Source organism: Pseudophryne corroboree, chromosome 8 (assembly GCF_028390025.1).
Source record: "Pseudophryne corroboree isolate aPseCor3 chromosome 8, aPseCor3.hap2, whole genome shotgun sequence".
NCBI lineage: Eukaryota > Metazoa > Chordata > Amphibia > Anura > Myobatrachidae > Pseudophryne > Pseudophryne corroboree.
In genome coordinates, this window is record NC_086451.1 from 288,269,671 (window position 1) to 288,287,762 (window position 18,092).

At 41.2% G+C, this 18,092-nt stretch overlaps 1 protein-coding gene across 4 annotated transcripts in view; it reads right to left on the bottom strand.

Moving 5' to 3' along the window:
• The window catches only part of COL4A6 (collagen type IV alpha 6 chain), a 445,180-nt gene that overhangs the window by 229,118 nt on the left and 197,970 nt on the right, over positions 1 to 18,092 (bottom strand). The window lies entirely within an intron of this gene.

The following is an 18,092-nucleotide window of genomic DNA, read 5'->3' on the forward strand; positions in this document are numbered from 1 at the left end:
TTTCATTATTAATAAGCTACAAATTTGTGGGGAAATGAAAAATAAAAATGTACGTTCCTGTTTTCTGCATCACATAGAAGGAAGGGCTAATGGTCAAACTGGCTGACCATTGCACAGTTTGGGGACCATCTTAAATGGTGATAGTAATAAAACCAGATTACATCAGTGCAATAAAATTAGATGACATCATTGGAGTCTGGGGGATTTTTGCAATACGGCTCCCATCGTGTGCAGCTGAATTAATAACAAAACGATTCCAACTGCAGTCAACCAATTTGATGAGACTGCAATGTGTGAAGCCAGCATGAAGACTGCTACGAATACTGACATGGCAGGATCATGCGGTTTGCTCTTTTATTTTATTATTTTAAGTCACACCTATCATGACTTCAGTCAACTGATATGTTACACGTAAGCCTGGTGCATGGAGATACATCATACTGATGTCTGTAATAAATATTGCAAATAAAAAGAATGAACTATAAATATCCCATTTCATATAAGTACATTCCTTTCAATTAATTACTATTCAACTTCTGAATAAAGGCTAACAAAATAATACCTACTGTATGTACAATGGTGTCAGTCTTGCTGTGTTGACCTTAGGAGAAATATGCAGGGTCTTTCTTCTACAGTAGTTGCCTGGACATGTTAGCTGATGTCTGTCCTGAAAATTCAGTATTCAGGGGTAAATCAAACACCATGTGGATCAGAAATATGCTGCGAGGAATTTGAGAGCACAGAAAAGAATATCTTGTACCTGACTTGCCTAAAGCTTCGGGATTCCTATAGCATATTGAAGTGTATTCATTTTAAAGGCGGTGTGTTCTGTCTCATTCCATATTGTGAAAATGAATGTACTGAAGACTAATATCTCTTTATTAATGTATTGCTGGCAATGCACTAGGACGACCAGCATCCGATCCGATTCAGATCATGATTTCCCTTCAATTACCCTGGGAGTTCTGGACACACGGTTTGTTTGTTTTTTGGACACAGATGTGCATACAGATGTAGCCACCTTTATCTTGACTGGCTGAGGCGTTTGTCCCGATCGAGCATACGCAGCGTAGGGAGGCGCGCCTAGTCACAGAGAGGCGTACCTAATCGCACGGAGGCAGACAGAGCGTTTGGCGTTACCTTTACGTGTAATACCTGCGATCATCCACCAGATGTCGCTTTTTACAATCACCACTGAGCATGCGTGTGGTCTCCCGTAAAATACAATACTGAAATATATAATAAGGACTACTTTACTAAGGCGTCTCATTACGCTGCATACAGTAAATACTCATTACGCTGCATTATTTAATACAGTATATACGATACAGACACAGATAGTACAGCATACAGTATATGATCCATCTACAGTACTTTATGAATATGTGAGCATCCAAGTCCCGCAGACAAAACAACAGAAAACCAGTAGTGTACACTGTCGCAAATGGACGTGTTAGAAGTTCACTATTGCCTCTTGAGATTAGGAATTTTGTACAGTATGTTAGCGTCCTAATCCTGTAGTCATTACAGCATAATAAAAACCAATGGATTTATTCATCTGTCTGCGGCGAAGTGGTGAAGTGTTCCGCTTCCTATACTCAGAATCCTGAGTTCGATTCCTAAAGTACAAATGCATGTTAGTTTTTTCCAGACACTTTATTATTTTTTTTATTCACATAAACTAGGGCAAAGCTGCATGAGCGGTTCTACTGTTAAGGTTCTATGCACCGTACAGTACACATACAATTCTATAGCAGGGCAGACTCAATTGAAATGGCTACCGCCTGTGTCTCCTCGCCCAATGGAGGCCCTTGGCTATGGAGCAAGTAACAGCACATATTTGGTAGGTCACGGGGCAATGCTGAAGGAGCGTCAGAATCCCCTAGCTAAAATACACAGGGGTGATAGGGATAAGTGAGGTCTTTGCGCATAACGATACACCGCAAAGTTCCCCATGGTTTTGATTATGCCTTTTCTTTGAACACGGTATTTTCCACTGCCTCACCCTACCCCCATCCCACTTTCCCCTTCCCCCCCTGGGAGCCTGCAAAGTACATGCAGTAGACAGGGAGGGAGTTCCGATCAGGTTACAAGACATGTGCAACAGTATACTACTGTATGTAGGAAAATCCACCGCCCACTCTGATTTATGTGAAACCTGTGTGCACCCTTCCATTGAATGTATAACAAAGAAAAATAATAATAATAAAGTGAATGTTACAGGAACACATTAAAAAAAGGTTGGCACTTCCTTCCCATTGGTGTTGGTTTATGCCTTAGGGGACTCGGACGTTAATACTTGTATTTCAAAAGCACAGTGTTTTCCACCGCCTCTCCCTACCCCCATCGCCCTTCCCCCCTGGGAGCCTGCACAGGTCATGCAGTGGACAGGGAGGGAGTTCAGGTCAGGTACAATACACAAATGCTGACGATCTACAGTACTGTGTTGCTCAGTTAGTTGCGTTGGAATACACTAATTTATACTCATTACCGCTGTGTATTTGTATATAGCGGAATGAATCGCTGCTGCAGATTTACTTTGATTTATGTGAAACCTGTGTGCACCCTTTCATTGAATGTACAACAAAGAAAAAAAATAATAAAGTGAATGTCACGGGAATATAGAAAAATAAAGGTTGGCACTTTGTGACTCTCAGCATGGGAGGTGGGAGCCTTCATCACTAGGTTGGTATGGAAGGGGAGACAATTAGCTACCAGAGGGTACCAACCCCAAGTTTCTGTGACCCCCACAAGGCTCATGGCAAGCGTCGGAACCTATGGTGGGTCTGAATTAACGGTCCCATTATAGTCTATGGGAAAATGGGTCCACTTTGTGTACTGATATCTCTGGTTCTGGGTATTCCAGAGACTCAAGACTGGTACCATACAAAAGAGGAGACTCTTGGCTTTCGGGGCAGACCAACCACTAGTTTATGTGACACTGGAAAAGGAAACGGGAAGCAACCGTGTTTCGGGTCCCCTCCAGTTGTCCGCCTAGCTTGCACAGGATACAGGGTTTCTGGCTAGATAGGAAATACTGTACAGAAATGCTAAGCATGGTAATTTGACATCCAGGAACATAGGGAGGAGTTTTTATCTCACTCCATTATACTTAGAAAAATTACACTTGCCACTGTACGTTACAAGCTGTTTGTGCTAATTAGTACACTAGTAGAACATACTGTACAGAGATACTAAGGACAGTGATTTGGCATCCACGAACTTAGGGAGGAGCTTTTATCTCTCTCCATTGTAATCTTTATAAGTATAATGGAGAGAGATAAAAGCTCCTCCCTAAATTCCTGGGTGCCAAATAACCGTCTTTAGTATCTCTGTATAGTATTTTCAATTAGGGTACTAATTAGCACGGACAGCTTGTAAAGTACAGCGGCAAGTTTAATCTTTCTATGTAAAATGGAGAGAGATAAAAGCTCCTCTGGAAGTTCCCAGATGCCAAATCACCATTCTTAGTATCTCTGTACAGTATGTTCTACTAGTATACTAATTAGCACGAACAGCTTTTAACTGGATGCCAAATCACCATACTTCGTATCTCTGTACAGTATGTTCTATTAGGGTACTAATTAGCACGAACAGCTTGTAACGTACAGCGGGAAGTTTAATCTTTCTATGTATAATGGAGAGAGATAAAAGCTCCTCAATAAGTTCCTGGATACAAAATCACCATACTTAGTATCTCTGTACAGTATGTTCTATTAGGGTACCAATTAGCTGTTTGTGCTAATTAGTACCCTAATAGAAAATACTATGCAGAGATACTAAGGATGGTGATTTGGCAACCAGGAACTTAGGGAGGAGCTTTTATCTCTCTATATTATACATAGTAAGATTAAAATTGCCACTGTACGTTACAAGCTGTTTGTGCTAATTAGTACCCTAATAGAAAATACTATGCAAAGATACTAAGGATGGTGATTTGGCAACCAGGAACTTAGGGAGGAGATTTTATCTCTCTATATTATACATAGAAAGATTAAAATTGACACTGTACGTTACAAGCTGTTCGTGCTAATTAGTACACTAGTAGAACATACTGTACAGAGATACTAAGTACAGTGATTTGGCATCCACGAATTTAGGGAGGAGCTTTAATCTCTCCATTGTAATCTATCTAAGTATAATGGAGAGAGATAAAAGCTCCTCCCTAAATTCCTGGATGCCAAATTACTGTCCTTAGTATCTCTGTACTCTATGTTCTACTAGTGTACTAATTAGCTGTTTGTGCTAATTAGTACCCTAATAGAAAATACTATGCAAAGATACTAAGGATGGTGATTTGGCAACCAGGAACTTAGGGAGGAGCTTTTATCTCTCTATATTATACATAGAAAGATTAAAATTGCCACTGTACGTTACAAGCTGTTCGTGCTAATTAGTACACTAGTAGAACATACTGTACAGAGATACTAAGTACAGTGATTTGGCATCCACAAATTTAGGGAGGAGCTTTAATCTCTCCATTGTAATCTATCTAAGTATAATGGAGAGAGATAAAAGCTCCTCCCTAAATTCCTGGATGCCAAATTACTGTCCTTAGTATCTCTGTACTCTATGTTCTACTAGTGTACTAATTAGCTGTTTGTGCTAATTAGTACCCTTATAGAAAATACTATGCAGAGATACTAAGGATGGTGATTTGGCAACCAGGAACTTAGGGAGGAGCTTTTATCTCTCTATATTATACATAGAAAGATTAAAATTGCCACTGTACGTTACAAGCTGTTCGTGCTAATTAGTACACTAGTAGAACATACTGTACAGAGATACTAAGTACAGTGATTTGGCATCCACAAATTTAGGGAGGAGCTTTAATCTCTCCATTGTAATCTATCTAAGTATAATGGAGAGAGATAAAAGCTCCTCCCTAAATTCCTGGATGCCAAATTACTGTCCTTAGTATCTCTGTACTCTATGTTCTACTAGTGTACTAATTAGCTGTTTGTGCTAATTAGTACCCTAATAGAAAATACTATGCAAAGATACTAAGGATGGTGATTTGGCAACCAGGAATTTAGGGAGGAGCTTTTATCTCTCTATATTATACATAGAAAGATTAAAATTGCCACTGTACGTTACAAGCTGTTCGTGCTAATTAGTACACTAGTAGAACATACTGTACAGAGATACTAAGTACAGTGATTTGGCATCCACAAATTTAGGGAGGAGCTTTAATCTCTCCATTGTAATCTATCTAAGTATAATGGAGAGAGATTAAAGCTCCTCCCTAAATTCCTGGATGCCAAATTACTGTCCTTAGTATCTCTGTACTCTATGTTCTACTAGTGTACTAATTAGCTGTTTGTGCTAATTAGTACCCTAATAGAAAATACTATGCAGAGATACTAAGGATGGTGATTTGGCAACCAGGAACTTAGGGAGGAGCTTTTATCTCTCTATATTATACATAGTAAGATTAAAATTGCCACTGTACGTTACAAGCTGTTTGTGCTAATTAGTACCCTAATAGAAAATACTATGCAGAGATACTAAGGATGGTGATTTGGCAACCAGGAACTTAGGGAGGAGCTTTTATCTCTCTATATTATACATAGCAAGATTAAAATTGCCACTGTACGTTACAAGCTGTTCGTGCTAATTAGTACACTAGTAGAACATACTGTACAGAGATACTAAGTACAGTGATTTGGCATCCACAAATTTAGGGAGGAGCTTTAATCTCTCCATTGTAATCTATCTAAGTATAATGGAGAGAGATTAAAGCTCCTCCCTAAATTCCTGGATGCCAAATTACTGTCCTTAGTATCTCTGTACTCTATGTTCTACTAGTGTACTAATTAGCACAAACAGCTTGTAACGTAGAGTGGCAAGTTTAATCTTTCTATGTATAATGGAGAGAGATAAAAGCTCCTCAGTAAGTTCCTATATGCCAAATCACCATCCTTAGTATCTCTGTACAGTATGTTCTACTAGTGTATTAATTAGCACGAACAGCTTGTAACGTACAGTTGCAAGTTTAATCTTTCTATGTATAATGGAGAGAGATAAAAGCTCCTCAGTAAGTTCCTGGATGCCAAATCACCGTCCTTAGTATCTCTGTACAGTATGTTTTACTAGTGTACTAATTAGCACGAACAGCATGTAACACACAGTGGCAATTTTAATCTGTCTATGTATGATATTGAGAGATAAAAGCTTCTCCCTAAGTTCCTGGTTGCCAAATCACCAAACTTAGTATCTCTGCATAGTATTTTCTGTTAGGGTACTAATTAGCACAAACAGCTAATTAGTACCCTAATAGGACATACTGTACAGAGATACTAAGTACGGTGATTTGGCATCCAGGAACTTACTGAGGAGCTTTTATCTCTCTCCATTATACATAGAAAGATTAAACTTGCCGCTGTACGTTACAAGCTGTTTGTGCTAATTAGTACACTAGTAAAACATACTGTACAGAGATACTAAGGACGGTGATTTGGCATCCAGGAACTTACTGAGGAGCTTTTATCTCTCTCCATTATACATAGAAAGATTAAACTTGCAACTGTACGTTACAAGCTGTTCGTGCTAATTAATACACTAGTAGAACATACTGTACAGAGATACTAAGGATGGTGATTTGGCATCTAGGAACTTACTGAGGAGCTTTGATCTCTCTCCATTATACATAGAAATATTAAACTTGCCACTCTACGTTACAAGCTATTTGTGCTAATTAGTACACTAGTAGAACATAGAGTACAGAGATACTAAGGACAGTAATTTGGCATCCAGGAATTTAGGGAGGAGCTTTTATCTCTCTCCATTATACTTAGATAGATTGCAATGGAGAGATTAAAGCTCCTCCCTAAATTTGTGGATGCCAAATCACTGTACTTAGTATCTCTGTACAGTATGTTCTACTAGTGTACTAATTAGCACGAACAGCTTGTAACGTACAGTGGCAATTTTAATCTTTCTATGTATAATATAGAGAGATAAAAGCTCCTCCCTAAGTTCCTGGTTGCCAAATCACCATCCTTAGTATCTTTGCATAGTATTTTCTATTAGGGTACTAATTAGCACAAACAGCTAATTAGTACACTAGTAGAACATAGAGTACAGAGATACTAAGGACAGTAATTTGGCATCCAGGAATTTAGGGAGGAGCTTTTATCTCTCTCCATTATACTTAGATAGATTACAATGGAGAGATTAAAGCTCCTCCCTAAATTCGTGGATGCCAAATCACTGTACTTAGTATCTATGTACAGTATGTTCTACTAGTGTACTAATTAGCACGAACAGCTTGTAACGTACAGTGGCAATTTTAATCTTTCTATGTATAATATAGAGAGATAAAAGCTCCTCCCTAAGTTCCTGGTTGCCAAATCACCATCCTTAGTATCTTTGCATAGTATTTTCTGTTAGGGTACTAATTAGCACAAACAGCTAATTAGTACCCTAATAGAACATACTGTACAGAGATACTAAGTACGGTGATTTGGCATCCAGGAACTTACTGAGGAGCTTTTATCTCTCTCCATTATACATAGAAAGATTAAACTTGCCGCTGTACGTTACAAGCTGTTTGTGCTAATTAGTACACTAGTAAAACATACTGTACAGAGATACTAAGGACGGTGATTTGGCATCCAGTTAAAAGCTGTTCGTGCTAATTAGTATACTAGTAGAACATACTGTACAGAGATACTAAGAATGGTGATTTGGCATCTGGGAACTTCCAGAGGAGCTTTTATCTCTCTCCATTTTACATAGAAAGATTAAATTTGCCACTGTACTTTACAAGCTGTCCGTGCTAATTAGTACCCTAATTGAAAATACTATACAGAAATACTAAAGATGGTTATTTGGCACCCAGGAATTTAGGGTGGAGCTTTTATCTCTCTCCATTATACTTAGAAATATTACAATGGAGAGAGATAAAAGCTCCTCCCTAAGTTCGTGGATGCCAAATCACTGTCCTTAGTATCTCTGTACAGTATGTTCTACTAGTGTACTAATTAGCACAAACAGCTTGTAACGTACAGTGGCAAGTGTAATTTTTCTAAGTATAATGGAGTGAGATAAAAACTCCTCCCTATGTTCCTGGATGTCAAATTACCATGCTTAGCATTTCTGTACAGTATTTCCTATCTAGCCAGAAACCCTGTATCCTGTGCAAGCTAGGCGGACAACTGGAGGGGACCTGAAACACGGTTGCTTCCCGTTTCCTTTTCCAGTGTCACATAAACTAGTGGTTGGTCTGCCCCGAAAGCCAAGAGTCTCCTCTTTTGTATGGTACCAGTCCTGAGTCTCTGGGATACCCAGAACCAGAGATATCAGTACGCAAAGTGGACCCATTTTCCCATAGACTATAATGAGACCGTTAATTCAGACCCACCATAGGTTCCGACGCTTGCCATGAGCCTTGTGGGGGTCACAGAAACTTGGGGTTGGTACCCTCCGGTAGCTAATTGTCTCCCCTTCCATACCAACCTAGTGATGAAGGCTCCCACCTCCCATGCTGAGAGTCACAAAGTGCCAACCTTTTTTTTTCTATGTTCCCGTGACATTCACTTTATTATTTTTTTTCTTTGTTGTACATTCAATGAAAGGGTGCACACAGGTTTCACATAAATCAAAGTAAATCTGCAGCAGCAATTCATTCCGCTATATTCAAATACACAGCGGTAATGAGTATAAATTAGTGTATTCCAACGCAACTAACTGAGCAACACAGTACTGTAGATCGTCAGCATTTGTGTATTGTACCTGACCTGAACTCCCTCCCTGTCCACTGCATGACCTGTGCAGGCTCCCAGGGGGGAAGGGCGATGGGGGTAGGGAGAGGCGGTGGAAAACACTGTGCTTTTGAAATACAAGTATTAACGTCCGAGTCCCCTAAGGCATAAACCAACACCAATGGGAAGGAAGTGCCAACCTTTTTTTAATGTGTTCCTGTAACATTCACTTTATTATTATTATTTTTCTTTGTTATACATTCAATGGAAGGGTGCACACAGGTTTCACATAAATCAGAGTGGGCGGTGGATTTTCCTACATACAGTAGTATACTGTTGCACATGTCTTGTAACCTGATCGGAACTCCCTCCCTGTCTACTGCATGTACTTTGCAGGCTCCCAGGGGGAAAAGGGGAAAGTTGGATGGGGGTAGGGTGAGGCAGTGGAAAATACTGTGTTCAAAGAAAAGGCATAATCAAAACCATGGGGAACTTTGCGGTGTATCGTTATGCGCAAAGACCTCACTTATCCCTATCACCCCTGTGTATTTTAGCTAGGGGATTCTGACGCTCCTTCAGCATTGCCCCGTGATCTACCAAATCTGTGCTGTTACTTGCTCCATAGCCGAGGGCCTCCATTGGGCGAGGAGACACAGGCGGTAGCCATTTCAATTGAGTCTGCCCTGCTATAGAATTGTATGTATACCATATGGTGCATAGACCCTAAACAGTACAACTGCTCCTGCAGCTTTGCCCTAGTTTACGTGAATAACTCCCTCCCTGTCTACTGCATGACCTGTGCAGGATCCCAGGGAAAAAGGGCGATGGGCAAGCGGGAGGCGGTGGAAAATACTGTGCTTTTGAAATGCAAGTACTGTATGAGTCTGAGTCCCCAGTAGCCTCCTGCTAGCCTATTGCCCTTCCCCCCTGGGAGCCTGCACAGATCATGCAGTAGACAGGGTGGGAATTCAGGTCATGTGCAATACACAAACGCCGAATATCTACTGTATAGTACTGTTTTGCTCACTTAGTAGCGTCAGAATACACTCATTTCTACTCATTGCCGCTGTGCAGTTGCATTTAGCGTAAAGAATCACTCCTGCAGATGTACTCTGATTTATTTGTAACTTGTGTGCACCTTTCCACTGACTGTCTTACAATGTGGATAAAATAATACAGTGTATTATTACAATAAAAATAAAAAAAAAAGAAGGCACATCACGTCTCGAACCCTGGACCCCCAGCGTGGGAGGTGGGAGCCTTCACCCCTAGCCCACGATGCCTCATGAGAGACTCCCAATTTCATGTGTGAAAGTACTGCAAACAGCGCCCGGCCCCCACCCCATTGGTGTTGGTTTATGCCTTAGAGGACTCGGACGCTCGCATTTGTAAAGCACAGTATTTTCCACCGCCTCCTGCTAGCCCTCCATTCCCATTATGCATTAGCGAACTCAGACGCTCATGTATTTTAAAAGCACGGTGTTTATACATTGTCCTGTACATTCTTCTTTTTACACAATTACTGTAGTTGCGTCTCCATACACATACAGTACTCCATACACATACAGTACAGTACTCTACAGTACTGTAGGTCACCATCTTTTTCCACCGCCTCCCGTTACGCCTACAGTATTGCCAGAGCTGTAGATCAATCCGCCGCTATACTGTACGATCGAAAGTACTGGATTAGTGGAGCATTAGCCACACAGTGGTGGAGATGTGTAATGCATGATGAGTATCTAGATCGCCTCAACGCGCCTACCTGTGATTAAACTCAGCTATCGCCTTAGCGTGACTAAACGCCCGTCTCGGCGGAGAAACAGTCAAGATAAAGGTGGCTACATCTGTACAATGAAGCATATGATCTATCGAGCGATCATTTGGCTCACAAAAAGCATGCGATCACCTTGAAAAAAATGGCACTCAAAATTACGCAGATTGAATGTTCCATCGAACGATGCATCGTATGTGCATTAAACATGGTACAATGTGCATATTATTACGACAGATAATATGAGCTGCACGTATGAGCAGAGGATGCGACATTCGACCCGCGGGACCGCGCATTGCATCGTAAACACACCCAAAACACGCACGATGTGCACACGATGCATCGAGCGACGCGTCTAAATCGTACATTCATACACGATATCGTCCTAGCTTATGGCTGGAATGTAATCTAATTTCTTGAAAAGTATTAGAAACCCAGACAACATTACTTGGATAAGATGGAAAGGAAACAGCTTTAACTCTAGAGGTTTTCATAGCTTTGTAATACCAGAGTTATACCTAATGCCTTAACATTATAATAACAAACTACATTTTTTTACTTCTTTTAAATTTTATTGTTAGTGAAAATAAAACTGTAAGCTCAAGTCCAGGCTACCAATTCCGCTGCACAAGCATGAATATACTGAAGACTGACTGGCTATGCATTAAGACTCTACCCTTCATATTGTCCTTCAACAGCCTAGTCCTATACCTAATAAGACAAAACAATGTTCATACAAAATAAACTGTGTAGTAAAAATACTTAATACAGTGGTTCCCAAACTTTTTTTGAATCACGGAGCCCTAGAGTATCAGAATTATTCTCACGGCACCCCTACGCCAAATGTTTCTTATTGAGAAATTTAGAAAGAAATTTTTTAATGAATTTATATTGTCCTTAGGTGCAATTGTGTGGTGAGGGACAAGATTTGCTTCTGTTTGTCCATATATTTTATGACTGGCAGATACCAGCACTGGTTTTGACTATTACAGTGACCATATAAAATTTGAATTAGTCCTGGACCACCAGTCCAAGGCACCCCTGCAAAGGTCCCAAGGCACCCCAAGGTGCCACGGCACACAGTTTGAGAACCACTGACTTAATGGGGGTCATTCCGAGTTGATTAGCAGCAACGCAAACGCATTGTTGCCGCCTACTGGGGAGTGTATTTTTGCTTTGCAGAAGTGCGAACGCCTGTGCAGCAGAGCGCCTGCAAAAACATTTTGTGCAAAACAAGATCAGCCCTGAACTTACTCTTCATGTGCGTTGATTCTAACATTGGAGGGTTGGCTTTTGACGTCACACACCCGCCCAGCCACTCCTGCGTTTTCTCTGGCACGCCTGCATTTTTCCAAACACTCCCAGAAAACGGTCAGTTGACATCCAGAAACGCCCCCTTCCTGTCACTCTTCCTGTGTTGTGCCGTACGACTGAAAGCTTCGCTAGAACCTGTGCAAAACCACAAAGGACTTTGTACTCGTACGTCGCGCGTGCGCATTGCGGTGCATACGCATTTGCAGAAATGCCAATTTTTAGCCTGATCGCTGCGCTGCGAACAACGGCAGCTAGCGATCAACTCGAAATAGTCTAACCAGTAACCTTTCTGCAATGGTTGACCACTACTTACAGCCTCTAGTGGTTAGTACTAGATCCTTTGTAAAGGATACAGGAGATATTTTAAGAAGTTTAACAGGTTACGAGTGGGAAGCTGGCGACTTTCTCTGTACAGCTGATGTGTGTACACTGTACACAATCATAGAGATGGAGAAAGGTTTAACAGCGGTTTCCCATTTTTTAAATTTAAGTGGCTATAACGAGCTTACCAAAGCTTTTATCCTGGAGAGCATTAAATTTATTCTCCTTAACAATTATTTTTTCTTTGATGGGGCTTTCTATTTGCAGCGAGTTGGCACTGCCATGGGCACCAGGTTCGCCCCCAGTTACGCCAATTTATTTATGGCGTATTGGGAGGACATCAAGATCTGGCCAAGTGGCAGTCTGGTGGCGGGCCTGGTGTCCTGGCGGCGCTATATCGATGATGTACTCTTTATTTGGCGTGGAGGTGAGGAGTCTCTGCAGCTCTTTTGCGACACGCTGAATTTGAACGATATGGCTATCAAGTTCACGTTCACTAAGAGTGACACTGAAATATCCTTCCTTGATCTAAGCATTTATATTGCTGGTGGCCAAGTCCAATCTAAGACATACAGGAAGGATACAGATTCAAATAGTTTTATCGATAGGACAAGCCAACATCATGCTAACTGGCTGGACGGAATACCGTTCAGCCAGTTTACAAGAGTTAAGAGAAATTGCACAAATGCTGATATGTGCGATCAACAGTTAGATGAACTCTCGGATCGTTTATCACAACAGGGCTACACATCAAGAACTCTTGACATAGCCAGAAGAAAGGTGAACTACATTGATAGAGCCAATTTGTTGGAAATTAAAGAAAAATCTGCTTCTCATGACGACAGATATAAATGGGCTTTTATTAGTCAGTTTAGTAGGTCGTTCAAAGGAATAGAAAGAATATTTAGTAAAAACTGGAACATTCTTAAACAGGACTCAGTAATAGGTGACATATTGCCTGAGAAACCTACCTTTATTTACAGGAGAGCCCAGTCTCTAAAAAATCACTTAGTAAGAAGTACTTTGGATACAGAAATCAGGCAGAGCATTAGGACTAAAGGTTTTCACCGGTGCGGTGATTGCCTGATGTGTAGAACGGTCAAAGTACCAGTAAGAAAGTTTACCGAATACACTGTTAATGGCCAAACTTATCCCATCAGGGATTTTATTACATGCCACACAAAAAATGTTGTATATGTGCTCGAGTGCACCTGTGGCCTTGCCTATGTGGGTCGAACAGGAAGGAGTGTCAAGGTTAGGTGGGCCGAGCACATATACAACATTCGCAAAGGTCTAGATACTCATAATGTCTCTTCCCACTTTAAGAGAGTACATAGCTCTAATACTTGTTGTTTGAGGAACTTTTGGGGCATACAAGTGGTACATCAAAAGTGGAGAACGAAGGACTTAGAAAAGCGACTTGCACAGGCTGAGATAAAATGCATACACCGTTTGGGTACCCTTACCCCCAGGGGTCTCAACGGGGATTTCGAATTGAAATGTTTTCTCACTTAGTGCATGTCTTTATGAGCTTCTACCTTCACTATTATACACCGCTTTATATATATCCCCTGATATGAGACTGCTAATTCTTATTTTTTTGTTTTTGTTTTCTATGTAATATATGCCAGTTCGGGACTTTGTTCTTGGGACTCTATATATATATATATGGTACTTTATCTATGGCTGCGGAGAGCAGACTATGGGACTTCCTGATTAATGGAACATATGAATAGCTAAGTTGTGCGTCTAGGGAGAACAGGAAACATTATCTCCTGATACGCATGTGGAACGCAAGATCTACTTCCGGTTCCGGCTACTAATGGCGTGGAACGCAAGAGTTACTTCCGGTTCCGGCTACTGACGGCAGTGGCGCATGCGCTCCTTTGGGCGCGCGATGTTTAATGAGATGGACATCACCTGAGATCCCTAATGGATGGCCTTTATAAACTGCCTTGTGGAGTTAATGGGTCATGCTTCTGAAGAAGGACTTAACGTCCGATACGCGTTAAGCGTGACCCCTCTTTTATCCTGTTAGCTGACTCTGACACCAATGGACTTTACCATCTGCTTGGAGATAGACCCTGTATGCTGCTGGGCATCCGGAGAGCCTGTCTGCATCCCACATCGTTTACTGAGCCCACCTGCGTTTTTCTGGACACCCCTGGAAAACGGTAGAGTTGCCACCCACAAACGGCCTCTTCCTGTCAATCTCCTTGCGAAAGCCCATGCGTTCAGATATTTCACACCATCCCATCGTTAGGCGTCGATGCCTGTCGCTGTTGTGTGCGCATAGCGGTGCATATGCATGTGCAGTTCAGATATGACCGCCTGATGTGCGAAAATGCACAGCAGCGATCAGATCTGAATTACCACTGTGTTTCCACATGTTTAAAGGCAGAATTAGGTGTAGCTGTACTGTAACAGTAGATATTGGTATGTATCAGTATGTAACACGGTCTGCAAAAAGTAGCTTTCCTGATCTTGCATTTGTGGGCTGACGCCATCTTCAGACTTCTTCAATGGGGCAGGTCTGCCTAGAGCAGGGGTGGGGAACCTGCGTCCCTCAAGCTGTTGTTAAACTACACATCCCATCATGCCCTGCAACAGATTTAGCATGGCCAAATAGCAAAACTGTAGCAGGGCATGCTGGTATGTGTAGTTCAACAACAGCCGGAGGGCCAAAGGTTCCCCATGCCTGGCCTAGAGGGATGCTGTGGTCCCTCTCCGCTGGGCTGGAGATGTGTTCAATTCCAATCATAATGTTTTCACATTGCACGTGCACAGCTGTATAGTCTATTCCCTCAAAAGAGAATTATTTTTGCTAGAATATGCAACGATAAGGCTTCTTCATATTAGGGGCTGGCTGCATTGGTTAATAAATATGCTCCAGAAACTATTCAGGGGCTGAAACATGGAAAGTTTTATTGTATTCTAGTTGTTCTCTACTGAATGAGCCACAACTATTGTAGTTACTCCTTTTTGCTTGTTTATTTGATATATTGCCTAAATATGATAAAGATCAGTAAATGCTACATACTGCATATGTCACAGTAAATTGAGTATAATCCTCCTAACATAGACTTTTCAATCATTTTCTTGAAGGGAGTTTATAGATAAACAGCTAAACAGCTTCCTTTTTCCCAAGCTTCAGTCAGTAGATAGAATAAGACAGTATGTCATGTATTCATTATACTGCAGGAGATCCTTATCATAACCTTTGTTTTTATGTCTTCGTTTAAAATGTCTATCCCCAGCCTAAAGGATCCCATATATCAGCCACCTGGAAAAAAAAACAATTTGCAGATTCTGAGATTTTTTTCCCCCACATTTGAAGATTCCCCAATCCACCAGTCTGCGCCCATAAATTAGAGATATTTTTCAGTGATTTGCAAATCATTTTCAGCAACTACAGATCTGACAATCTTGAAAGTCTCATCAGTTTACTAAAAATGGTCTGCAAATCTGCTGATTGTTGCCATACACTAGCAATCTGCAGCCCCAACAGATCTGTGAAATGCAACATGTTGGACAACCTGATTTAATAATCCCAATAGATTTTTGGTCTGAATCCGCGATCTGTGAACCCCACACATTGCAGATTTATGTGCACAATCGTCTGCAAAACAGCAAATTGCCCCAATCGATTGCTGAGGTATATGGCATACCATCCAACATGACCCTCTCCAGGAGTTACAAAATGCTCTGCTTCTGGACTTTTCTCTAAATTTATGATTGCCGGCAACTGTTTTGAACACGTTAATGGATAAGAAAGGTGTTTCAGCACAGGTGATGGCAATCATAAATTAAGAGGGAAGTTCAGGAGCAGAACATTATGTTCCTCCTAAAGAAGGTGATTTTGGCAGGTATGATGGGGGGCCTTAACAGTGTATGTTGTACAGATCTCCTCAGTATCACAAGTGAAATAATTACCTCCACATTTTAAAATGTGTCAGCCAGTAATGAATACACCTGTGCACCAGCTAGGAGCTCTGTAAAACATGCGCTGTTAGGGATCTCTGAGGACTAGAGTTGGTAAACACTGTCCTATAGGGACATAATAATTAATATTCATGAAAACTGACCAATACATACCGACTAATTTCGCCACCTTTAGGGTCATCGAAATGTGTATATTGACAAAGTGGCAAATTTATTATTATGTTCTAGACCCAATAATTAGAATTTTTATCACTTAACACTCGCTTATCAATAAAAAAGTCTGTAATAACAAAAACATACAAACATTGTAAGTGTTAACATTATGGCTACATCCCACATAAAACTAATTTAAACATATTCTCATTTGACCCTTTCCCATAATACGTATTCTATTTCTGTGTGTATTTTAGAATTTACATATATTTTTTGTTCATTCCAAACCTAAAACTATATATGTATTCACCTTAATTGACATGAACAAAAAAAAAATAAAAAAAATAACAATAATACAGGAGGAAGTAAAGGAGAAGCTGCCCACACGCAGGGAAGGGATTATTATTATTATTAGTATTATTATCCTTTATTTATATGGCACCACAAGGATTCAGCAGCGCCCAATTACAGAGTACATACACAAATCATCAAAACAGGAAAACAGCAATTTACAGTTGACGACAATATAGGACAAGTACAGGGTAAATAACATAGCTACATCAGCAGATGACACTGGAATAAGTATCAGGTGGCAGAAGACTGCTGGATTTGGTGCAGTTGAAGATAATTAAAGTAAGAAAAAGGATAAGCACATGAGGGAAGAGGGCCCTGCTCGTGAGAGCTTACATTCTAAATGGGAGGGGTAGACAGACAGGGGTGACACAGACGGGGTAGGTTCGAAGTTTTGTATAGAGGTGGAGATTCTGAGGGGGAGAGGTAGGAAATTCCAGAGAATTGGAGCAGCACGTGAAAAATCTTGGAGGTAGGAGTGGGAGGAAGTAATCAGTATGCAGGAGAGTCGGCGTGCATTAGCAGAGCGAAGAGGATGGGTGGGAGTGTAAAGGGAGATAAGATCAGAGATGTAGATGGGAGAGGAGTGGGTGAGGACTTTGTGAGTGTGAGAAGCTTGAAATGGATTCTGAAAGGGAAGGAAAGCCAGTGAAGGTCTTGTAGGAGAGGAGAGGTGAACGTAGTGCGTTTGGTGAGGAAAATGAGCCGGGCAGTAGCATTGAGGATAGATTGGAGTGGAGAGAGGTATTTGTCAGGAATGCCAGTCAGGAGGAGATTACAGTAGTCTAGTCTGGAGATGATCAGTGAGTGGATAAGAGTTTTAGTAGCATCCTGGGTGAGAAAGGGTCTGATCCTGGAGATATTTTTTAGATGAATATGGCAGATTTGCGAGAGGTGCTGAATGTGTGGTTTGAAGGAAAGGGAGAAGTCAAGGATTACTCCAAGACAGTGTACTTGGGGGCTAGAGGAGATAGTAGTGCCATCAAGAGATAATGAGATTGTAGGAGGTGAGGTTATGCGGGAGGGAGGGAAGATGATCAGCTCGGTCTTAGACATTTTAAGTTTAAGAAAGCGCTAGGACATCCAAACAGAGATAGCAGAGAGACAGTTGGAGATACGAGTGAGGAGAGCAGGGTAGAGGTCTGGAGAGGAAATTGAGTGTCATCAGCATAGAGATGATATTGGAAACCAAAAGAATTAATGAGCTTACCTAGGGAGGACGTATAGAGAGAGAAAATAAGAGGACCAAAGACAGAACCTTGGTGTACACCTACAGTTAGTGGAAGTGAGGGGAAGTCATGAGAGGAGACAGAGAATGGACGGTCAGAGAGGTAGGAAGACAGCCAAGCGAGGGCAGTATCATGCAGACCAATGGAGTGAAGGATTTGCAGTAGTAGAGGATGGTCCACAGTGTCAAAAGCAGCAGAGAGATCAAGAAGAATAAGTAGAGAGGATCATTAAAGAGCCCTCTCCCCTCCAATAAAAGGCCCCGGACGCTGGGTTCTAGGGAAGCCGACCTATGGAGGTGTCTTTAT